Source organism: Ahaetulla prasina, chromosome 1 (genome assembly GCF_028640845.1).
Source record: "Ahaetulla prasina isolate Xishuangbanna chromosome 1, ASM2864084v1, whole genome shotgun sequence".
NCBI classification, from domain to species: Eukaryota; Metazoa; Chordata; class Lepidosauria; order Squamata; family Colubridae; genus Ahaetulla; species Ahaetulla prasina.
In genome coordinates this window covers 535,111-561,024 of record NC_080539.1, presented here as the reverse complement: position 1 = coordinate 561,024, position 25,914 = coordinate 535,111, and positions in this window count along the sequence as shown.

Below are 25,914 nucleotides of genomic sequence, written 5' to 3'. Positions count from 1 at the left end.
GAGGGTTAGTAGTGTTCTCCCAGCCCCGGGCTTCCTGGTGGCAGACGGGCTCGGTCGCAGAGCCGCTGGGCGTTGCAAGCGGGCCGAGACAGAGCCGCCTCCACTGGCGGGAAGATTGCTGCAGGCCCTGGATGCTCTCTTTAGCTTTCTAGCAACCGTGGGATGAGTGTAGGGCGTCGGGGCTGTGCGAGAACGAAACTGCGTTGGTCGTCCCCAGGCTCCGGGTGGCCGGCGTCATCCTCGGACGGCCTCGTGTTACCTGGTCTCAGACCCGCTTTACTCCACAGGCCGCCGCCTCCCGCGCCTTCCCCGCCGTTACTTCACCTGGAAGGAGGGGTCCACGAGGAAACCTCCCGGCCTCCCCCCAGAACCGGCTTTTCAGGACCCCGCGGGCCTCCCCGACCCAGTGCGAAAGAGGCGCTGTGCGCGCAGAGGGCGGGAGGCCGAGAATGGGCAGAGGAAGCTGCGGTGCGCGGCCAGGGCGTGGGGTGGCCTTTGCACAGCCCCGCGATTCTCGTTTCCCTTTTCCCACAGCCCGGAAGCCCGGACGCCCCAGCGCTTGGAGGCAGAAGGTTGCTGCTGCGCGCATCTATGCCAGGCAGCAAAGGGCGCCTTCCCTGGGGATGCGGCAGAGGGGCCCCCTGTGAGGGCAGCCAGTCTGAACTCTGACAGCACCGGGACCTTGATGTGCCCCCCCAAACAAAACCCAGGAAAGGAAGTTCAGCGTTGTGGTTAAGGCCCGAAGTTGGAAATCAGGAGAGCTGAGTTCTAGTCCTGACTGAGGCCCCAAATCCAGCTGGGGATGATTGGTTCTCCCAGCCTAGGGCCACAAGGCAAAGCACTCCCCAGAATGCTTTGCCTAGCAAACTGCAAGGACTTATCTAGCCCCCACACACACCCCACAAACCAAAAAGGGCGAAAGCTAAAGCAGAATCACCAGGCTCTCTCAGCTTGGGGGCTCCTCGAGGCAGCCATAGAGTCCGCCCCTGGCCTGCTGTGGACCCCAGGGCCACCCCAGTACAGGAGAAGCAGAGAGGGGTGCTCCACAGGAACCTGACTGAGCCAGAGACCCCTTCAAAGGCAGGCAGAGAGACTCTTGGGGTCCGAATAGACACAGGTGGAGGCTGGAGGGCAGGAGGCTCCAAGAGAAAGTTTCTCCCCCCACCCTTTTTAGTTTAACTTTATTGTCATTGTAGTATATACACAGTATATCCATACAATGAAATTCACTTAACACCCAAAGACCAGGCCCAACACACATAACAATCCCCAAACACACCCCTGCCCCACTAACCACAAATTCTCCACCCCTGAACCCCCACCCCTTGGCTTGCCTCTTTTGGTGTCCTCTGGCCAGGTGGGTCCCTCCTTCCCCCTCTGGCCCTGCTGGCCTTTCCAGGTGAGCCACAACTGGCCCCCTGCCCTCTCTTTCTTTGCTCCATTCTACTTTCTTGAGCAACAAGGGGCAGCAGCCCCTCCACTTGACCAGAAGGAAGACCTCCCCATTCAGAGCTGCCAGTAGCACTTGGCTTGTCCTGCCTTCATTGGGTCTCCCGGGTGGTGGTCGGGGTGCGATTGGCCAAAAATCTGGGGCCGTCTGTGTCTCAGGTGGGGCACTGAGGACCAGAGGCTCTGGGGGAGAAGGACAACTCTGGGGGAGGGCACCCCCACTTCCTCCTCCCCAGGCTCGCCAGAAGTCTTGAAAAGAGAGAGAGAAAGAATAGACTTCATTCATCCCCCATTAGGTGCTTGTTAATACTGGTAGTCCTCAACCTATGATCACAACTGAGCCCAAAATTTCTGTTGCTAAGTAAGAGAGTTGTTAAGTGAATTTTGCCTCACATTATGGTCTTTCTTGCCACAGTTGTTAAGTGAATCACTGCAGTCATTACATTAGTAACACGGTTGTGAAGTGAATCCGGCTTCCCCCTTATTTTCGCTGGTCAGAAGGCCACAAAGAGGGTCACGTGACCCCCTGGCAGCCGCCATAAATATGAACCAGTTGCCAGGTGTTCAGATTTTGATCACTGATCCCCGGGATGCTGCAACAGTTGTAAGTGTGAAAAATGGTCATAAATCACTTTTTCAGTGCCATTGTAACTTCAAATAGTCACTAAACAAACTGTTGTAAGCCAAGGATGGTGTGTAGCTTTTCTTAGTAGATGTTCTTCAACTGGACAGCACTGCACACCTGAGGAGCTTTACAATGTTTGTGTATTCCCTCAGCGGGAGAGTTTGTATTTCTACACATTCACAAGAATTGAAAAGAAGCGCTCGGATTTGTTATTTGTTTTGGGTTTTTTTTGCTTTTTAACTTTCTATCTGATTGACGCTTCTTATTTTTCCCATCCTGCAAAAAAAACGGGTGGAAAAGAGGAAGGAGGCCATCTGGGTACTTCGTTTGTTTTGAGCTTGTTGGGTTGTTGACTGTAAATGTGTATTGTCACTAAAGACCTTATTGGAAGCCAAGTAACCTTCAGGCTTCCGCCCTCAAATGGGCTTCAGCTTCTGGGTCTCTGGATTCAGAGGACCAAAGGGGGGGGGCAGGTGCGTTTTCTGCCCTTTCCAGAGAGACCAAGGCTATCTTCGCACTCTTGAAATCAGGGTGTCCAACCTTGGGGGCTTTAAGACCTGTGAACTTTAAAGCTGGACTTATACCTGGATCTAAAACCCGATTTAAAACTACTAAGCCACCAATTGACAGTACCGCTACAGGACCCCTGGTGAGTTCAGACTATTTGAAATTCCCACCATTGTAGCTATTGTCTATTTGAAAAATCCGCCACTGTAGCCACCCCTAAAGAGGCTTCTTCAACCATCCAATCTCATCATTTTAAATTTCCCGCCGAATTTCACCGTTACCATAGTGATTTCCCCATTACCATAACAATTACCAAAGTGATTGACATAGAAAGTTTAAAAAAAATCAAGGAAATTGGAAAAATACAAAGAAATACAAAATACAAATTGGAGACATAGAAAGTTAAAAGAAAAAAAAATCAAGAAAAATTGCAGAAATACTTCCTCATTACTAAAATTAGAAAGAGTGTATAATAAAACAAAGAAATAAGAAAGATACTACCTCATTACCAATTTCATAAAAACTCAAAATATCATTATGCCAGCCAGAAAATCCAACACTGATAAAATCTTAGAAACAAGATTAATAACTATTGAACAAAACTTAGATAAAAGATTACTAGCTATTGAACAAAACCTAGAAAAAAGAATACAAGATATTGAACAAAACTTAGGAAAAAAAATTCTAAGTTATTGAACAAAGTTTCACAAACTTGATAAAACAAATTTCAACACTAAAAAATGAAAACTCAAATGATCCAAATCTCCTCTCAACTCATCTATCACTACAGAATACACAACCTACAACTCAACCTAGACAACAAATAAATACAACACAACCTAAGCAATAAATATCTACTAACCAACTAATCAGAGATGCCATGGAGAGAGGACAAAAAATAAATAATGCAATATTATTTGGACTAGAAAACACCAATGAACCTGATATCAATAAGATTCACAACATCATTGGAAATTATATCTCATCAACCATATCCCCAAATGAAATAATTTCTGTCTCCAGAGATGGACCAGAATATAAAAACAGTGATGGATCAACAGCACCAAGATTTTGTAGAGTCACATGTATAAATGAGGACAGCAAACGTAAATTCATTTATACTATAAACTCAATTGCTAAAACCAACCCTGCCTACAGTAAACTTAGATCACGTCCCGATCTATCTTTTTTACAATGGATATGTTCTCGTGAACTTCGCACAGAACTTAAACGAAGACAAGACAACGGTGAATCCAACCTATACATTGACTATAGGGCTGATTGCATAAAAAATAAGACCTACAATCAAAAAATCACCTCCAAACCCCCCATCACCCATAACAATCAACCAGCCATCCAAACATTCAATCAAGTACCCATCACCCTACCATCCATTCATCCAACCAACCACCCAACCAGCCACTCAAACAGCCATTCAACCAGCCATCCAATCAGCCATCCAAACAGCCATCCAAACAACCAGCCATCCAGCCATCCAAACAGCCACCCAACAATTCACCCAACCAGCCATCCAAACAGCCATCCAACCAACCAGCCAAACTACCATCCAACCAACCACCCAACCAACCATTCAACCAAACATCTCAATAAACAATCAAGTACCCAACATCCAAACACTCACCTCCCAAAACATCCATCCACCCATCCACCCATCTATACAACCACCTGTTGTACACAACCCCCAACCTACCAACATCCAAAACTAGGTATGCACGCCCCTTACCTCTTCAACACCAATTACTACAGATCTCAAATGCAAATTGATAAATGCGAGAAGCATTGTTAACAAATTACCTGAATTTATCCTCTTGTTAAACAGTGGTACATTCGATATCATTTTTGTTTGTGAAACATGGCTGAACTCATCCCTTCCTGACTCCATTATCTCAAACAAAGAATATCAAGTTCATCGATCAGATCGTGAAATCCGAAGAGGTGATAGAGTGGCTATCTTTTACAAAAAGTCACTGAATCTAAAAAATATTCAAGTTTCACACAAACTTTCTCTCCCTGAAACTATTGTATGCGACCTATCCCTTAACACCACTCTTCGATTCTTACTATGCTACAGAGCCCCTGACTATGACATTACCCATGCAAATATGCTAACCTCACTGCTAACATGGGCTACCTCTTGCCCATACCCTCTCATCTTCCTGGGCGACCTAAATCTACCTCTCATTAACTGGATAACTAATGAATGTACAACTGATCCAATCCATACTACACTATACAACGCTGTTACAAACCTAGGTCTTGAACAACTTGTAACTAACAATACAAGACTCAACAACTGCCTTGATCTCATCTTCTGCAACAACCCAAACTCAATTTATGGACTACAAATTAAAGAACCTTTTTCCAACAGTGACCACTGCATGATTGATTTTCGTCTCAATATACGTCCATACTCAAATCGTCATAACAATAGTATCCCCATCTACAACTTCAAAAAAGCCAACTACGACCTTATAAACAACGATCTTTCATTTCTGGACTGGCAAAATCTGTTTGCAAACTGCATAACTGCTGAAGACCACTATAGAGTTTTCCTACTTGAAATCAATAGAGTCATTAAACTATATGTACCACAAATGACAACCATGATCAGGAAAAGCAAACTACCCATATCAATAAAAAAGCTTCAATCAAAAAAAAAATCCCTCTGGAAAAGAAACAAAAAAGGCTTTGTAGCAAATTTCAAAAACTGCTACAGAAATATATGCAACCAAATAAAAACTGAATGCACAAATTACCACACCAAACAAGAAGAGGACCTTCTGTGCACAAATTCCAATCGTGCCTTTTATAATTTTGTTAACAATAAACTTAAAGACACAAGATCCATCCCACCACTAAAAGATTCTAACAACAAAGAATGCAATGACAAAACAGTTAAAGCCAACCTCTTCAACATATTCTTTGGCTCAGTTTTTATTAACAGCGATGACACATATCCGACATTCCACAAACGTACCAGCAATGAACATGATGACTTAACTCATATAGACTTCACAGAAGAAAATGTTGGAAAAGCTCTTCATAACATAAAACCATCGCTATCTATTGGACCCGATGGACTATGTGCCTACTTCTTAAAAAAACTTTCCACTAATATAGCAGAACCCCTAAGCATAATCTTTGATAAAGCTTTCACTACCAGTTCCCTTCCCAAACTGTGGTCACTGGCCACAGTCATCCCCATCTTCAAAAAAGGAGACCCCAGCTTAGTCGAAAATTACAGACCAATCTCTCTATGCTGTGTCACCTGCAAAGTCATGGAATCAATCATCAACCAATACATTACCTCACACTTAGAAGCAAACAACCTACTCTCCAATAAACAATTTGGTTTCAGGAAAAAATTATCATGCAACTTACAACTTCTCCACTGTAAAAACATATGGACTACAAATCTTGATCAAGGCAAAACAATAGATGCAATCTACATAGACTTCTGCAAAGCTTTTGACTCAGTAGTACACGATAAACTTCTCCTAAAACTAAAATCCTATGGCATTTCAGGACCCCTTCACAAATGGATATCTGCTTTTCTGTCTAACAGACAACAAGTGGTCAAAATTGGCAATGCTCTATCAAATCCTGTTCCTGTCAAGAGTGGCATTCCTCAAGGCAGCGTCCTTGGACCAACACTCTTCATACTATACATTAATGATCTTTGTGACCATATCTCAAGTAATTGTGTTCTCTTTGCTGACGATGTCAAACTATTTAACACCACTGATAATACATCTATCATTCAAAAAGACCTTGATCATCTAACCGCTTGGTCTAAAACTTGGCAACTCCAAATCTCAACCAGCAAATGCTCAGTCTTACATATAGGAAAAAAGAACCCAAACACTAAGTACTTGCTTAATGGACATTACCTTACAGATGACCCCCATCCCGTTAAAGACCTTGGAGTTTTCATGTCAAATGATCTAAGTGCCAAAGCCCACTGCAAATACATAGCAAAAAAGGCTCTAAGAGTTGTAAACCTAATCTTGCGTAGCTTCTTTTCCAAAAACACTACACTACTAACCAGAGCATATAAAACATTTGCTAGACCAATTCTAGAATACAGCTCACCTGTTTGGAACCCTCACCACATCTCTGACATCAAAAGCCTGCAATTACTGCAGGTTCAAGCCCGGCCCAAGGTTGACTCAGCCTTCCATCCTTTATAAGGTAGGTAAAATGAGGACCCAGATTGTTGGGGGGGCAATAAGTTGACTTTGTAAAAATATACAAATAGAATGAGACTATTGCCCTATACACTGTAAGCCGCCCTGAGTCTTCGGAGAAGGGCGGGGTATAAATGTAAATAAAAAAAAATACAATTGAACGTGTCCAGAAATATTTTACAAGAAGAGTTCTCCATTCCTCTGTAAACAACAAAATACCTTATCCCACTAGACTTGAAATCCTGGGCTTGGAAAACTTGGAACTCCGTCGCCTTTGACAAGACCTAAGTTTAACTCATAGAATTATCTATTGTAATGTCCTTCTTGTCAAAGACTACTTCAGCTTTAATTGCAATAATACAAGAGCAACCAATAGATTTAAACTTAATGTCAACCGCTTTAATCTAGATTGCAGAAAATATGACTTCTGTAACAGAATCATCAGTGCTTGGAATACTTTACCTGACTCTGTGGTCTCTTCTCATAATCCTAAAAGCTTTAACCAAAAACTTTCTACTATTGACCTCCCCCCATTCCTAAGAGGACCATAAGGGGCGTGCATAAGCGCACAAACGTGCCTACCGTTCCTGTCCTATTTTTCTTTTCTTCTATACCTTTATATACTATATAACCTTTCTGTATGATAGTTACATATATTGTTGTGACAAAATAAATAATTAAATAAATAAAATAAATAAAACCCCAGAATTCCCTTGCCAGCTATGGGAATTGAAGTCCACGGGCCTTAAAAGGTTGGACACCTGGGATCTAAATAAAATGAAACACTGCAAAAGAGTCCGGATTATTGGGAGGGGGGGTGTACAGAGGAAAACCTCTTTCACCCCAAGAGATCAAAAATCACCTTCAGCCCTATTTGGTTGGTCAGCCAGCTTCCTTATTGGAAGCTTAAACCAAGCTTCTTCCTTAGGAGCAGTCTACCTGTGAATACCCACATCTGCTCTCAGCCTTGTCAACCCTGTTAGTGGGGAAACAGAGGCAGGACTTCCTAAGGCTCGTTCTTTGCTTCCAAATATTAGCTCAAGTTTTATTTCTCTTTGGAGAATGTCCCAAGGGAAAGAACTGCATTTAGGGGAAAGCCGCTCTGAGTCCCTTCCGCCCCCCTCCCCACTGGAGTGCCTCAGTTTACCCAGAGTGCTGTTCCTTCTCCTTCCTGGGCATAATGGCAGCTGGGGAGCATTGAAGTGCAGGTGGTCCTTTGCCTCAGAGAAACATGGAAGGGTCTCATTGTAGGTTGGGGAGAGGGAATGTGGTGGCGTGAAGAAGTAGGACAAGCCATGGACACAACCAGGTTCTCTTGATCAGAAGGCAGGACAAGAAGCGACAGATGGAAGCTAATCAGGAGAAAAGCAACCTGGAACTTTCCAGAAAGTGAGGACAATTAACCAGTGGAAGGACTTGCCTCCAGAAGTTGTGGCTGCTCCATCACTGGAGATTTTTAAGACAAGACTGGACAGCCGTTTGTCTGGAATGGTACAGGGTTTCCTATCTAAGCAGAGGGTTGGACTAGAAGACCTCCAAGGTCCCTTCCAACTCTGTTATTCTGATCAGGCAGAGGGCTGGAGAGACAGACCAGTGGGAAAGAGGGTTATTGTGCAGCTAAGGCACCTGAGCACCAGGCACCCCCAGATTCAGCCCCTCCCTCCGGTACAGTTGGCAGAGAGACAGCAGGCAAGTCACCTGTGGCAGAATCCAGGGAGGTGCACCCTTCTCCCAAAGGCCAGGTGGTCATTTTAAAGACAGCAAAACTGAGCTGAAGACATGAAGTGTTGGGGGGGGGCTTAGCCCACCCTCTTTTGGAAATTGATTCTGCCCTCCCTTCCCCTTGTCTTCAGCTAATTGTTGGAAACAATCCTTGGAAGGTCTGGCAGCGGCTGTTGTAAGGAATGGCTCCCCGAGGCCCGGTGCAGGTAATTTATTGGCCTGGTATGTATAAATCACCCCCCCAACCCTGCAACGTGGAGACAGCTGCCTCCCGGAGGCTCTGCGGAGCCCCCTGACTGACATCTCAGGTTGCCCTGCTCCGGGAGGGAGGGGGGAGCGCCCCCAGCAGGTTTCCTGCCCATTGCCAGATGCCTTCCTGCGGGGGGGGGGGCGGCATAGAGAAACTCCAAGGCTGCAGTGTCAAGGATCACTGGAAAAGACCCCCATCCAAGGGGAAAGTTGGCTGGGCAGAGGCTCGTCTTTTCCGGGAGGGGCTGGTGGGGTAGAGCCCAGACCGTCCGACTGGTGATGCCATGGTCAGGTCACCCTCCCCGGTCCTCTCCGATGGGAGGTTTGGGAATACCTGGGGCACAGAAGGGAGGTTCGCCGCCACCAAAGCCAGGCCTGGGGCACACGGTGTGCCCCCAACCCATGAAGCTCCGCCCACCGTCCCACCAGCATTTTCTTCCCCGGGCAAAGGGCGATTTCTGTGCAGCCCCTCGAAGGGGACCCCAGATTGCTGCAGAGTGTGGGCTGGGGCCCTTCCGCGCCCCCTTCCCAGCCGGCTCTGGGACATCCGTATCAACACATGCGAAGCGGGGGGGGGGGAGAGAGAAACCGATCCTTAATGAGACCGCGGAGTCAACGGTGTGATAATAAATAAGGGGGCGGGGGGGGGGTCTAGAACGAAGGTTCGCCCCGGGAATGAGGCTCGCTTTGGGAAGGGCACGGGGAGGGCACGGTTTCCGTGATGAGTTCAGCACATTGGAGCGCTTCGTGGTGGGGCGGTCTGGCTGGAGGGGCTCCTGAGCCCGTCCCCTCCCTACCATTAATCAGAGGCAAGCGAGGCAGGCCAGATGCTGGGAGCCTCTGCCTCTCCGCCAGCTGTGGCTTGGGCGCATGCTCCGACGCCGGCCCGGACAGCCTTCTTGGACAGGATACAAGCCCCGATTTCCGAACTTTCCCCCAAAGCCCCCCGCACCTGGCTTCCATTAACAGGGTCTTGGCTGCCCGCACCGACCCGCTCTCCGCGCGCAGCCAGGCTGGAGCCCCCCCGGGCCAAGGCGCTGCGGAGTTTCCTGCCGGCTGCCCTGGTGCCTCGCCAGTGTGTGTGTGTGTGTGTATGTACGCGCCCCTTCGGGGGAGGGGGTAGCTTTTGCCTGGGAGACGCCAAGGGCTGCTGCCCGGAGGGGCAGCGGTGGGGGGGGTGTCTATCTCGCGCCAGTCAAGTCCAATCGTGGCTAGGACAAAGACCCCTGAGCCCCTCATTCCGGGGTGTGTGGGTGCTTTTGGGGAGGGCGGGGTGGAGGAGGACGCCTGGCTTCCTGACGTACGAATCCTTTATATATCTCCCCTCCAGATGCCTCCCTCCCCCCCCTAATCCTTGAACAGCTGGCCCTGGATCAGAAGAAGATGGCCAAAGAGGGTCTTCTGCAGGCCCCCAGAAGGGAACCCCTGCCAACAAGAAGCTTTTTGCCATATATGTGTGTGTACACACACACACACAAACACTGTATATCCTGTTTGCAAAGCTTGGCAAGAGGGAGGCTCCACATGTGGGGAGGGGCGCATTCTCTGCCGCAGTGTCACAGGCTGATGTTCTCCAGGGAGAGGCCCATCTCCTCCGCTTGGCTCGCACCCACCGCCCTGACAGGGCCTTGGCAAGTGGGATCGGAACAGGAGTGCAGGAGGGGCCGAGTGCAGCCAGGCAGATGCATCCGGAGGTCAGAGAGACCTTGGGGGACAGAAGGGCCAGCCAGGGAAGCCATGGCCACTGGCCGGGAGGGGCTCCCAGGGGAAGCCTTGGGGACTGGGGCAGGGTCTGGGCGCATTCCAAGGCCACTGGCCTCCACGGCCCTGGGAACTGGCAGAGGAGGCAGGAAGAGGGGGAGGGGCGGCTTCACAGCAGATCTTCAGCCTTTTGTGCGCCTCAGTTCTCCCCGTCAACAGGGTTAAACCATCATTCATGGCCCTCTGTTGGAGAACATGGCTTCTGGACCCAGCCAGGACAGTCGCGTTGCTTTGAACCATCTGGGGGTCTCCTTTGCCCACAAAGAGCTTACTGGACAGGCCAGCGGGGTCCACCTTTCAGGCTTGAATGACTTGCCCAGGCAGTGAGGGTTGACTAACTGGGTGTAAGGCAAGAGGGTTTTCCCTGCCCCTCCCCTGGTTCATTTTATTTTGTTGTCAGTGTCACCCTTTGGCCTCCTTCAGTGGGATCCTAGCAGCAGGGGGGTCTGCGGAAGCCTTTTCTGCTTTGGGCATTCAATGCGAAGGACTCAGACTTGGAATAACTTTATGATCACTTTGAATGCACACTAATCGGCATACATTAAAATGAAATTTCATTGCATGCAGTTCTCAAAGAGTCACCACCTCCAATATACACTACACAAACAGGACTAAATAAATAAATAAATCTGCATATATCCATGTATAGGACATGGAGAAACAACACAGTCTTGTTGGGATGTATATATGTACATGGCAAGAAAAACAAATCTTGCGAGTTTACCAGACGGCACAAAGAATAAAGCTGTTACAGAATCTGGAAGTCCTGCTAGAAATACTTTGAAACCTCCTCCCAGAGCAGAGCGTGAGGTGTGTGTGTGGGGTCCGTAACAATGCTTTGAGCTCTAAGCACATCGCCCTTGTAAGTGATATCCTGAATGACAGGAAGTGAGCTTTCTATAATCTTCTCCACTGTCCTCACCACTCTTTTGGGGAACTTCCTACCAGAGGCGCTGCAGCCACCAAACCAAACAGTGATGCAGTTTGTTAAAAAGCTCTCAATTGTGCCTCTATAAAAAGTGGCCAGGACAGAAGGAGAGAGATGTGCTCTCCACATCTGACACAGGAAATGCAGATGCTGGTTTTCATACTTCACTCAGGATGATGTGAGGAGAGACCAATTCAGGTTGTTAATTATCTGCACCCCAGATACTTCATACTGTTGACTACTTCTACAGCTGCCTCCTTAATATGAGTGGAGTATGAGCATGCCAGCTCTTTCTAAAACCTCCTTTGTTTTATTAACGTTCAGAACCAAGTTACTTTTACTGCACCATCCACCAGAGACCTCACCTCTTCCCTATATGCATCTTCATCCTGGTAATAGCTGAGCACCAGAAGACATGTGGAAGAGAAGACTGGGAGCTCAGCTTGGACTGTGGAGGCCTTGGTGCTCCCTGAGCTTGGCTGTTTTCTTGTAGGAACATCATCATCAATGCTAGGGTTATAATATCTTAGCACTGATGATGTTACCTAGCTGGGTCATAAAATGTCTGCAAGAAAACAACTAAGTCAGAGACCATCAAGGACCCCACAGTCCTCCTCTCTGCAACCCCCCTCCCTTCTAGCATTGATGATGTTACCTAGTTGGGTCATGAAATGTCTGCAGGAAACCCGCCAGGAAGCTCTCGCCGCTCCGCCCACAATGCCAGTTGCTGCCACTGGAGGGCAGCACAGGCCGCCGATGAAGACCTGCGCCCGCGGGCGCCCTTCCCTGCCTCTCGCGACCAGCACGAAAAGGGGCAGCCGTGGCGTTTCGGGTGCAGCGCCCGGAGGACTTCTCGGGAGCCTCGCGTGTCCGGGACGGAGCGTGGGCGCGGCGGCTGTGCCCGAGGGAGGGGAGGCGGCGTTGCCTACTCTGTGTTGCCCCATCCCATTTGCAAAAGCGGCGGGGACGCAATTCCAGGTGCGGTTCTGCCACGGATTTCTTTAAAGAGATTTTATTCCAGAGTTTGTCTGCCAGATCACCCACCGCAGCCGCGGCCTCGACTGCCCCCACGACTTCCCGGTGAGTTACAGACCTTCAAGGCTCCTGACTGTCTGTGCGAAGCGGTTGCCCCCCACTCAGTCGGAAGGGCTGGGGGGGCCCTGGGCGGGAGAGGGGGCCCGTGGCCTCTCCAGAACCGGAGCTCCGCTCTTTGGAGAGGCGGCTTCCTGAAGGCTAATTCCGGGTAAAGAGGTCCTGAGGAATCCAAATACTAGACTTATTTTACCTTATTTTACCGGCGGGGGTTGGGTGGTCTTCTGCCAGTCTTGCCCACCAACAATGTGATTTCTCTTTGGAGTAGGAAGTATTATGCAGGGGGCGGAGAACGGTAAGAAATGGCAAAGAAAAGTAATGAAAGCCAGAGAAAATGCTAACCTGAGCATGGCTGGCTGGGGAATGAGGTCCCCTGCCTTGGACAAGGCGGGGTGTGGGCTGGTAGACTAGAAGACCTCAAAGGTCCCTTCCAACTCTGTTACTCTGTGTTCTGTTTTCTGGCAGGGCAGGTATCCAGTGCACAAGCTCACCGGGGAGCAAATTTCACACACTAAGTGCATGAACCATTAGGTCAAGACTGAGCAGGTGACCAATGAATGTAGACTGAATGCTGAAGGAGTGCCTAGGATGGAGTCCCTCCGAAGGGGTTGAGCAGAGACAAGGGACGAAGACTGAACTGCAAGACCAACGTTGGAAAGCAGAGCGAACAGGATGGTGGAGGAGAAGAGGAAGACTGAGAAGGTTGTGATTGGATAGGGACAGAACAGAGCCCCAAACCGAGGAGAGGGAGGGAGGGAGGGAGAGACGAGAGAGATGATGTGCTGAGTGGATATGGGAGGAAGTGAGGATAGCACCGTTCACTGTGGAATAACAGGAGGGTCCAACCTTGCTAGCTAGGGAATTCTGGGAGTTGAAGTCCACAGGTGTTGAAGTGGCCAAGATTAGATAAGCTTCAAGAGACTTGAACTGTTGAACTAAGGTGCTGCACAAATTTCAAAAATAAAAATTTTCCTTGTTTCATTATAAAACATCTCAAGCACCTCCTCCCTAAGACTCCAACTTACCAGTCTCTCTATTGCCCCTCTTCCCCCACCCCCCAACCCTGTGTAACTGAGTGGGCAGAATGGCCACTCATGGACACGGACACTCCTGTCTTTTCCCACAAACATTCCTTCATGTACCCTCCATCCTCCATCCATTCCCCTCCGAGGAGGCTCAGCCATTGTATTGCTCTCCTTCTGTATACTATGAGATGGCCTCCATTGCCAGACCCAAATTCCTTGGCCTTGGCAGAGCCAAGCTCTCTGTGTCAGAGTAACATACCCATAGCAAACAAAACTCTGAGGCAGATAAATTCCTCAAAGAATAATTTTATTGGATATGTCATATTGGCACAGGCTGGTGAAAATTGGCTCTGATTATTCCTGCAGTTTTCACCTAATTAAAAGTTTTTCCACTTCCTCAAAACAATCAGTCACATGGTCTAATCAGTATAATCAGTTGCTAAGTGACTCCAGTCTTCTGAGCACCTGCAGGAATGTCCTTGGTTCCCAAGAGAAAGTATTTCATTTTGGCTACATCACCCCAACTATCTCTATTCCCGCCCCTCCCCATCTCTCTTCTCCAGTGTGTCAGCTCTGCAAATCTCAAAATGGCCTCAGTCAGGCCAGCTTCAGGGCTGACACTCGACTGCATCATACAACAGCTTCAGCCAGATGCTCTGCCTATGACATGGCCTCACCCTCCCCTACGGTCACCAAGATAATTTCCTTGGTATTTGTCTGTGAGTGCCTGACTTCCACTGAAGATCTGTGTATTGCAAAAGGAGGTGTCGTGTCCCACTCCTCCGCTGACGGCCGGGTCAGGGAAATCCAAATCAGGCTTGCCTCTGCAGCTCTGCCCAAAGTCCTAGCAAAGTCCTCAGAGCAGGCAGGAGACCAGTAAGTGACTTCAGCAAGCCTGACTCAGAGACTGCCAGAAAGTAGATCCTTTATATAGGCCATGGGGTGTGGCTCCATGACTCAGCACTCATTAAGGCCTGCCCCTCCCTTCCTTCTGTTGCCTCCGCCTATCCAGCCTTCTGATGCGAGGGTCACACCAATCAGCAGCTGTTGGGAATAAACCCTCCTCAGGCTCACATGCTGTGGAGGAGGGGGAGGGGTCTAGCTGCTCCGTTTGCCTGGGCATGGAGTCAGGGCTGGGGCCGGGAGATGCTCCTTCTTCTGCAGTTTGTGTGGGCATGGAGCCAGGACTTGGGCCGGGAGGCATACATTCCTCAGTGTTCGGGAGCAGGTAAGAAGGCCCCGGCTGCTCTGAGGGCGGGCAAGACACAACAGGAGGGCTGAGAAAACAACTGCAGACCCCTCACCTCCAGGACATAAACTGTTTCGACTCCTCTCCTCAGGATGGCGCTACAGGGCATTGCTTGCCAACATAACTAAACACAAAGAAAGTTTTTTCCCTCCTGCCCTCACTCTCTTGAACAGCTCAATCTCTCACAGTGCTGCCTAATGTCTATGTATATGAACCCATATAGTGTGGCTGTACTAGTATTATCTATTATTATTATTATTTTATTTACACAAAATGACAGTATACGCAGCAAACGAGATAACTATGCTGGATTTCGTATCACAGATCACTAGTCGAACACTTCCCAAGCGTTTTGGACTGCGTGATGTATCGGCGAATTATGCGAGCAGATCCCAGTAGGGTGGCCTTCCGCAGCTGACCAATGGTGATCTTGTCAGTGCCAATTGCTTTTAAGTGCTTGCCTAGGTCTTTAGGCACAGCTCCCAGTGTGCCGAGTACCACTGGAACCACCTGCACTGGTTTATGCCAGAGTCTCTGCAATTCGATTCTCAAATCTTGATATCTGGTGACTTTTTCAAGTTGTTTCTCATCGATTCTGCTGTCACCAGGTATAGCAATGTCGACCATCCACACTTTTTTCTTTTCCACAATTGTGATATCCGGGGTACTGTGTTCCAAAACTTTATCAGTCTGTATTCGGAAATCCCACAGTAATTTTGCATGCTCATTTTCAATTCAGGCTTCTGATCCCACCAGTTCTTTGCTACAGGCAGATGGTAGTTGTGACACAAGTTCCAGTGGACCATCTGAGCGACTGTGTTGTGACGTTGTTTGTAGTCGGTCTGAGCTATTGTCTTACAACAGCTCAGTATGTGATCAATGGTTTCATCCGCTTCTTTGCAGAGTCTGCATTTGGGATCATCAGCTAATTTTTCTATTCTGGCTTTGATTACATTTGTTCTAATGGCTTGTTCTTGGGTCGCAAGAATTAGGCCTTCTGTTTCTTTCTTCAACGTTCCATTGGTCAGCCATAACGAGGTCTTTTCCTTATCTACTTTTCCTTGGATCTTTTCAAGGAACTGTCCATGCAGTGCTTTGTTATACCAGCTGTCAGCTCGAGCTTGCATTGCTGTTTTTCTATATTGATACTTGGTTTGCCATACTTTTAGCAACTTCCTCTTGTTGACCTCCATCAAAGCTGGTTCAACACTGTCTTTCACATAATCTGCCAGAGCATCCCCCCACTGGGAGCCGCCTTGACGTGGCGGGGGGCTTAACTGCTCCAATGAAGCTGAGAGCTGTGCTGGCAGTAGTGTAAACTACCAGCAAGTCCAACCATGCCAGAGAGGTCTAGGCCAAGGAGCAGAACTTAGTGCACCCAACACCCATGCCACGATTCATGGTGAAACACAACCGAACGAAGCCTCTACCGTCTTGGTCATCACCCGGGTTAACTAGGACTGCGTCGGATGTTGGGGAACCTGGGCATCCGTCGACAAGTGGGCTGCAGGCCATGGGTTCCATAGCTGAGCAACCACGGCATGGGCCTGCAGAGCTACTGGAAGCAGAACAACCTCAGAAGCGGCAGAGATACACCATGTCAGAGAACCACAATCATCATCATCATCATCATCATCATCATCATCATCATCATCATCATCATCATCATCATCTTTACTCCCTCCTCTTATTCTGTTGCTTTGCATATACACCGAGTGCTTGTTTACCAGAGACAAATTCCTTGTGGGTCTAATCGCACTTGGTCAAATAAACTATTCTGTTCTGTTCTATTATATATTTTATTCTATTTCTACAGTATTTCTCTCCTCTCCTCTCCTCTCCTTTCTCTTCTATATTCTGTTCTGTTCAACGTGCATTACGTTAAGCAACCATGGAGACCATCAGAGTCTTGTTTAGCTCAGCATTGAACCTTTTCATATTCTCACACAATGGTTTATTTTCATAATTCACCGCAACTTTCACTTTCAGCAGGCAGCTTTCAATGCCATATTCATAGGAGACACTTCTTCATTTAAGCCTATTCATGTGACCGTATTCATTCTCCAAATCAAGACATGCACAACAAAGGTCAAGATTCACACCTTTCTCTCTGACCTGCTCAAGGTCCCCCCCCCACCCGAGGGCTCGTCTCCTCTCCTGCCCTCCCAGGAGGAAGGTGCACAAGCTGATCCTGCAGCAGGTTTTGTCTTCATGGCTGCTCCCCTTCCGGTCTGCCTACGGAGGAGAAGAGCCGCTTTCCCTGTTCTCAGCACGAAGGCCAGCCTGGGCTTCTCGGGGCTCCCTGAGCTGGGCGGTTTTCTGGCAGACTTTTCATGACCCAAGTAGGTAACATCATCAGTGGTAGAAGGGAGGGGCATTGTGGGAGGAGGAGAATTGTGGGCTCCTCGGTGCTCTCTCAGCTTGGCTGCTTTCTGGCAGACATTTCATTACCGAACTAAGTAACATCATCAGTGCAAGGGAGGGTGGGGTTTGCTCCCTGTTCATGCAGGGCAAACTACTATATATAAACAAGGAAGCATATTCCACTCTCTTCCAGCATTGATGATGTTCCCTAGTTGGGTAATGCGATGTAAGAAAACAACCAAGCTCAGAGAGCACCCCGCAGTCGTTGTCATCCTCCTCCTCCTCCTCCTCCTCTCCGCAAGCCCCTCTCCCTTCTAGCACTGATGATGTTCCCTAATAGGGTCATGAAACGTCTGCAAGAAAACCACCCAGCTCAGAGAGCACCAAGGACCCCACAGTTCAACCCTAAGCTACAAATACTCTCTTCTGTTGGTACAAATGCCAGCCACATACATGTTACGGTATGTTAAAAAAGATACACTGCTGATCCATGAATAAGTCAGACCAAGTTTCTATATTAGTCCACACCTGCAGCCACCACATCCTTTCCAACATTCCCACAGCTGCCTGACTTTCACTCACTGCCCCACTCCTCTCCCCCCCCCGTTTCTTCCCCCTCCAGGGGACTAGTTGGTTTTTCCTCCAGCTCTGCTCTCTGATCATTCCTTCCTTTCACTTTCATCCCAAATGATTCCACCACTTTAATTGTTCATGCTCCTTTTTAGATGAAATGTCTCTTGCTCTCTTCGGCTAAATTATTTTTAAATATTTTTTCTTTCTTTCTGAGGACATCTGAGTCTTTCTTAACATTAATGCACCACATTCCCTTCTCTTGGGTTCCCCCCCCCCGCCTCTTTCACACAACAGTTCGACCAAGTGGCCTTCCCATCAGGATCACCAGTTCAGAAGTCCCTCAGAGGTCATGTAGACCCCTCCCTGCCTCCTGCAGGAACCCCTGGAGTATCTCTGCCAGATGACCATCCATCCTCTCTGAAGAAAACCTGCTCCTTCGGCCCAGCCGGGAACTTCCTGCTGATATCCAGCCTTTGGCTTGGACCCCTGGTACCTGCTCCTGCCCGGTCAGTGTCCTAGCTAAACCAGGCAGGAAACACACCCAAAGGAGCTAATTCTATTTAGCAGAATAACAGAGTTGGAAGGGACCTTGGAGGTCTTGTAGTCCAACTGCCTGCTCATGCAGGAGACCCCTAGACCATTTCAGATAAATGGCTGTGCAGGCTCTTCTTAAAAGCTGCCATTGATGGAGCATCTTCTACAACGGCAACCATTTCCATAGATTCATTGTTCTAACTGTCAGGAAATTCCTCCTTAGTTCTAAGTTGCTTCTCTCTTTGATGAGTTTCCACCCATTGCTTCTTCTCCTGCCCTGGGGTGCTTTGGAGAATAGCTTGATCCCCCAAATCTTCTTTGTGGCAGCCCCTGAGATATTGGAAGGCTGCTCCCATCTCACCCCTGGTCCTTCTTTTCATTGAACTAGACCTACCCAGTTCCAGCAACCGTTCTTCCTATGTTCTTCCTATGTTTTAGCCTCCAGCCCCCACATCCTCTTTGTGGCTCTTCTCTGCACCCTTGATTGCAAGACTGCATTAACAGAAAGGACAAACTTCCAGCCTCCACTTTTAATTGCCTGATCCATCAGGGAGGGTCCTTCCTGGGTTTCTTCCTCTGACCATTAAGCGCCTGGGCTCCTGCCTCTCTTCTCTGGTGGTTTCCTAGGCAGCCTCTCTCTTTCCCTTCCCTCAAGGCCAGGCTGTCGGAGGCCTCCCTCTCTCTGCAATATCTCTTCTGATGTTTGAAGACTCCAGTCGTATCCCCTCCTGCAGATCGTTTGTCATGAAATGAAGCTCGGCTCTGGGGAGGAAGCTTTGTGGACCCAACTGCTGTGTTCCAGCCTATGAAGCAAGAAGAACAGAGAACAAGAGGAAGGCAGGAGCTTTTATAAGAATTGGACCACAGAGCAGGAAATTCTATGGCTCTGATTTGCCAGCAGGATCTTGGGATTCTACAGGGAAAACTGAATAACTCTAGCTAAGGATACCTGGGTTATTGTTAAGGAAAATCACATTTTCCATCAGCACTGAAAATAGCCTTTTCTCAAGTTAAGAGAAATCAGAATAACAGAATAAAAGAGTGGGAAAGAGACATTGGAGGTCTTCTAGTCCAAGTAGGAGACCCTAGACCAGGGCTGTCAAATTCCATTTCACTGAGGGCGGCAGCAGCATTGTGTTTCACCTCGGGTTGTGGGGGGGGGACTGGGGGCATGACCAGGGTGGGCATGGCCAGCTTGACGTCACTCCTGTCAGGGGTGCCTGTGGTGGCTCGAGTGCCCTGCCAGTGAAAACGGAGCTTGGGAGCACGGCCATGCACGGCCCTCCTGAGCTCCAGTTTCACTGGCAGAGTCACTGCCGGCTGGTCCTTAGCTGTTTCCAGGGCGGCCCCGCGGGTGAGATCTAAGCATCCTGTGGGCCACATCCAGCCCACGGGCCTTGAGTTTGAACCTTTGCCCTAGACCCATGATGGCGAACCTATGGCACGCGTGCCCGAAGTGGCACACAAAGCCATGTCACCTAGCATGCGCAGCACCGCCTGTTCCTCTTCCGGGTTTCTGGTGCGCATGCGCGCGTGACGATCAGCTGGTCTTCATGTGTGCGGCAGTGCCCGAAACTGGAAGAGCCGGTCTTCTGTTTTCCTGCGTGCTGGCCAGATGATCGGCACGTATGCACGCGTGCCAGTAACTGGAAAACTTGCTGGCCAGAACGCATGCGTGTGCCGGAAACCCAAAGTTCATTTTCGGGAGCGCACATGCTCCCTGGGCAGCTCCTTTTCCAGGTTGGGCCAGACGAGCCCGTGTGCTCCCTTTTTGGCACTTCATGCAGAAAAGGTTCTCCATGACTGTCCTAGGCCATTCCAGACAAATGGCTATGTGGTCTCTTCTTGAAAATCTCTAGTGATGGAGTAGCCAGAACTTCTGGAGGCAACTTCTGTTCCTCTGATTAATTTTCTCACCATCAGGAGACGGTTGGAGGAACATTGATCTGAAAATGCAGCTTCCCTCCAACAACAGGAACAGCTCAGCCCAATGGGGCCAGCCCACCCCACTTATTCCAGCAGAAGGGGCGAGCTCTGGATCCTATCAGCCAAGGACCGGTGGCTGGCGGGGTCCAGGCCAAGGGGCTTTTAAACCACGGCTCTCACGCTTTGGAATGTCGTACCCTCCAAGGTGAGAGCTCGGCTCACCTCTCAGCCTTCTAAAGGAGCCTAAAACCCTGGCTTTCCCAACTGGCCAGTGGCCCCAATGGAGCAGCCCATTTTGGAAGTGGCTAGTAGACTGATAGAAGGCCATACCTCCACCTCATCTATGCATCGTTCCTCATGATCTCTTCTCAACAGATTTACATCTTTGCATTCAGGGTCCAAAATATAACTAGAGTGTGGTCATTTAGGGGGTGATTCATAGGCCTCTTACAGAATTATTTACAGAATTACAGTACCATCTCAAACAAATAGCTGTCTAGTCTCCTCTTGAAAATCTCCAATGATGGAGCACCCACAACTTCTGGTGGAAAGCTGTTCCACTGATAAATGGTTCAATCAGAAAGTTTCTCCTTAGTTCAAGGTTGCTTCTCTCCTTGATTAGCATCCATCCGTTGCTTCTTGTTCTGCACTCAAGTCCTTTGGAGAATAGCTTGACCTCCTGTTCTCTGTGGCAGCTCCCTGTGTCAGATATTGGAAAACCACTATCATGTCACCCCTGCTCCTTCTTTTCATCAAACTAGACATACCCAATTCCTGCAACCGTTCTTCCTATGTTTTAGCCTCCAGCCCCCTCATCATCTTTGTTGCTTTTCTCTGCACTCTTTCTAGAGTCTCAACATCTTTTTGATATTGTGGTGACTATATTAGGGCAGACTGATATGTGGGTAGCCGATTCATACTTTATTGGACCATCATTCTTCTTTGTGGGTCCCCCCCCCAATTCTTGCTTGCAGCCAAGTGGCATTTCTTGCAGATCTGTCCAATGCACCATTGTTGCTACCTTGTTGTGCCGTTGCTTGTAGCCGGTGATCCTGGAGGCAGCGGCTAACCAGGTGGTCCACTCTGCCTTCAGCTTCTTTGCAGAGGCCACATTGGCCACCTGTTGCCGGCTTCTCAAGTCTGGGCTTTGCATGCATCTACTCGGAAGGCCAGTCAGGCTTCGTCCTGTGCAGCCAGAATTAGTCCGCCTGCCTCTTTCTCCAACTTCCCTGCTCTTAGCCATTGCAGGTTTTGCTGCTTTGCTTGCTAGATTTATTTTTTTTTAAATGTCCTGGCCATGTAATACTTTGCCTTATCTCTTTTGGTCTTTCCTTCATTTGGTCTTTCTTATAGGCCAGTTTGGCCTCTCTTCAGCAAGGCTTCATGGTGGCCCAGCTCCAGAGCCTCTTCTTCGGTGTCCTTCAGATATTCTGCTGTTTTTTTCCTTTTCAGCTGAGGGTGTGATGGTTACATTCCACACCCACCTATTTTCCTTGGTAGGTACAGACTGTCAACATCGTTGCGAGGATGAAGGGCATGAGTCATTGTCATTATTTTTCTGTGGTTTTTTAGTTCTGCTTCAGTCCAGTCCACTCTTCCATCAGTATGGCTGACGACTGGGATGGCCCGGATGGCATTTCCTCCACTGACTTTGGATTTTAAGATCTCCTCTACTCTTAGTATTACGCATTCACTTCTAACCTTCTTCTTGACTTCAGGGTGCTGGGGGGATGCCCAGGTGTTTGTAGTGGGCATTGTCACCCAGGCTCTTGAGACTATTTCCATAAGGCATCTGGTTTCCTTCAGTTTTCACCATTTTTCACCTTTGGATGGTGAGGGTGGCCCATTTGTCCAATCTAAATTCTGCTGCAATATCTTGGCTGTATATATGTGGACAGTATTTAGCAGCTATTCTGTTTCAGGTGCTGTTTTCCCATATGCAGGTGTTCCTCAGCTTACAACCGTTCAGTGACCGTTTAAAAGTTACGACATCACTGACTTATAATCATTTTTCACATTTATGACTATTGCAGCATCCCCATGGTCATGTAATCAAAATTAGGATGCTGGACAACTGGTTCATGTTTATGACGGTTACAGTCACCTGATCCCTTTTTTGTCATCTTTTGACAAGCAAAGTCAATGGGGAAGCCAGATTCACTTAGCAACCATGTTATGTATTTAATAACTGCAGTGGTTCGCTTAACAGTTATGGCAAGAAAGGTCATAAAATGGGGCAAAATTCACTTAACAACTGTCTCACTTAGCAACAGAAATTTTGGGCTCAATTGTGGTTGCAAGCTGATAATTGCCTGTCCCTTCAAATGTAAAGGAGGAGCCTGGCAGGGGTTTCTGATGCTGGATAGTTGTGGCCTGACTTGTCCGGCATTGTAGAGAGATGCTGAATCAGTGGGATAATGAGCAGCAGTGGTGAGAGTCCCTCAGGCAACCCCCTCCCAAGCCGGGAAGGGCTTTAAAGGTGACAGCAGCACCTGGAACCTCCCGAGCGACCAATGCAGCTCAAGAAGGAGTGGTGTTACATGGACTGAATAGCCGGCACCATTTACCCTCCATGCGGCTACCGAATGCTCTTCAAGGGCAATCCCATGTACGGCACATTGCAGTAGTCCAGACAAGAGGTCAGGTCACGGGTGACAGTGAGCAGGCCCTCCCAGTCCAGGAATGGATGCAACTGGTGCACAAGGTGTGCAAAAGCCCTTCTAGCCACAGCTGCCACCTGGAGGATCTCCCAGATGGCACCCTGGATCTATGCGAGCCCACCCCCCCTCCAAGCCCACCCTCCAAGCACAATGATGGAAGGTCCCAGCACCAGAAGGTCCAAACACTCAAAGCCAGTCAGTCTTGCTTGGGTTGAGCCAAAGCTGTTGTGCCCCATCCAGGTCCCCACAGCCTCCAGACGCTGGGACAGGATGTCTATGGCATCGGTTAGGAAGCCATAGGGGACTGGAGATGAAAATGTATGAGGAACGGTTGCAGGAATTGGGTACATTTAGTTAAATGAAAAGAAGGACTAGTGGGGACATGATAGCAGAGTCTTTCAATATTTGAGGGGCTGCCCCAAAGAAGAGTTGGGGGTCAGTCTATTCTCCAAGGCCCCTGAAGGCAGGACAAGAAGGAACAGATGGAATCTAATCAAGGAGAGAAGCAACCTAGAACTAAAGAGAAATTTCCTGACAGTGAGAACAATTAACCAGTGGAACAGCTGGCCACCAGAAGTTGTGGGTGCTCCATCCCTGGAGGCTTTTAAGAAGACACTGGACAGCCATTTGTCTGGAAAACTATAGAGTCTCCTACTTCAGCAGGGGTTGGACTAGAAGACCCCCAAGGTCCCTTCCAACTCTGTTATTTTGTTAAACCTGGGCTGGAGATGTAAAGCTGGACCTCATCAGCCTCCTGGTGACCCCTCACCCCTCCTCCGTGTCCTCATGTAGAGGTGAAGCAAGGGAAGAAAGCCCTCAAGCACAGCACAAAGGAGGGGTCTGGACTGGACCCCTCCCCCCCCCCGAAAAGAGCCCTGGAGGAAGGAGCAGAACAGCACAGCATGTACTGCCCACCCCCACCTCCCAGAGCTTCCAACCACACTTATTGCCCAGTTCCCTTTGTGTTATTTCTGCTCTGGGTTTTTCACATCTCAGAATAACAGAAGAATAACCGAATAACAGAGTTGGAAAGGACCTTGGAGGTCTTCTATTCTAACCCTAACCCTCTGCTCAAGGAGGAGGGTTGGTACAGGTCTATAGGAGATTCTATACCAGGGTTGTCCAACCTTGGAACTTTAAGACTTGTGGACTTCAACTCCCAGAATTCCCAAGCCAGCTATGCTATGCTGGCTGGGGAATTCTGGGAGCTGAAGTCCACAAAAAGATCCCAAGGTTGGATACTCTAACCTTATATCATTCTGGACAAATGGCTATCCAATCTCTTCTTGAAGACCTCCAGCGATGGAGCTCCCACAACTTCTGGAGGGAGGCCTCCATTTCCTCTAGAAGTAGAGAGGGGTATAATACCACCCCTTTGCTTTTCCTTGGCCATTATTTTCATCTAAACCTAACAGTGAGCCCACCATTTTTGTTGTCTTTTTCTTGCTCTTTTCATATTTGAAGAAGCTTTTCTTGCCAAATTTTGCCTCTTATTATCCTAGCTTTGCTTCATTTTCAGCCTTTGCCTTCCTCATTTGCAAATGGCAGCAGATGGCAAGAAGCAGACAGGCAGCAAAGAGAAATCAGAACTCCTTAATTCCTTGTCCCAAAGGTGCTTTTTTCAAGAGGCAACTGGACTTTCTGGGTTTTTTTTTCTTTAATTTTTAAAAATTCCTTCTTTGCATCTGCTTTTACGCAAAAGGAAGAAACAACCCAACCTATCAAAAGCAGCACCGAGGAGGACGGAAGAGGTACAAGAGTCAAAATATGGAAGAATTAGTAAGGAAATATTTATCCCCTGTGGACGAGTGCAAATCACCTACTCCAAAGGGTTTGCAGCTCAGGGTTCTGAAGGAGCCGGCAGACTAGTAATCTTCCCGCTACTGAATTAATCTTCAAAGCTCCTGTAACCCAGGGAATTACCAGAGGACTGGAAAAGAGCTGAAAAAGGAGGGGAAATGGATCTGAGAAATTATAGGACAATCAGATTGACATCAATACCTGGGAAAATCCTGGAAAAGATGATCAAATGGAGGATTTGTGAGCACTTAGAAATAAACAAGGGGATTACTAAAAAACAGCACAGGTTGTTAAAAACAGGTCATGTCAGACAAACCTTATTTTTCATTCTTTGATAAAGTGACTAAATTAGGGCACTGGTGAAATGCTGTGGACATAATTTGCTTGGACCTCAGTAAGGCATTCAACAAAGCAGACTTTCAGGTACGGAAATTGAAAGAAGATATTAAAGACAGTCTAAGGAATTTTTTACAGGAGCTTATGGAGGCTCATCTTTCAGAAATAGATCAAAAATTTAATGAAATGGGAGAGAAATACTGGATTTTAAAGATTTGGTGGAAGAGCAGAGTAAGGAGATGAAAAAATTAAAGGAATCAATTACTCCATTATTGTTATCTAGTACACAGACAGAAGAAAGACTGAATGAATTTAACCAAATTAATTTAGATTTGCAAAGGAAAATAGATGAAGTTCAAATTAATTTGAATTTAGAAAATAAAATAGATGATATTCAGGTTAAGGCTGATAAGGCAGAGGAAGAAAGGGTTATATTACAATATAAATTAATGGAATATGCTATAAGGGTAAGGGGTTTAAGAGAATTTAAAGAGGAAAATTTGAAAGAGATTTTTATTCAGGCCCTTGCCCAGATAGAGGGAATGGAACCAGAAGATTTTGAAGTTAATATTGAAAAAATTTATCGTGTTAATTCCTGGTGGGCAAGGCAGAAGTGTTTACCGAGAGATGTGGTTATTTATTTTACAAATAAAAGGATTAGGTATGGAATTTTGCAAGCATTTTATAAAAATAAATTTCAAATATTAGGAGGCTCCAGTGACGTCACCCTCCTGCTGGGTGCTCAAACAGAGCACTCCGTGTTAGAAGATTGTAAAAGTCAGTGAAACAGAAAATAAATCACTGTTCACTGAGCTTAGCATAATCTCTGGGTGAAAGAGATTATCAGAATTGTGGAAGAGTGGCAGGTCTGACAGGGGGTTTGCTCTTAAGAGCGAATTTTCCTGG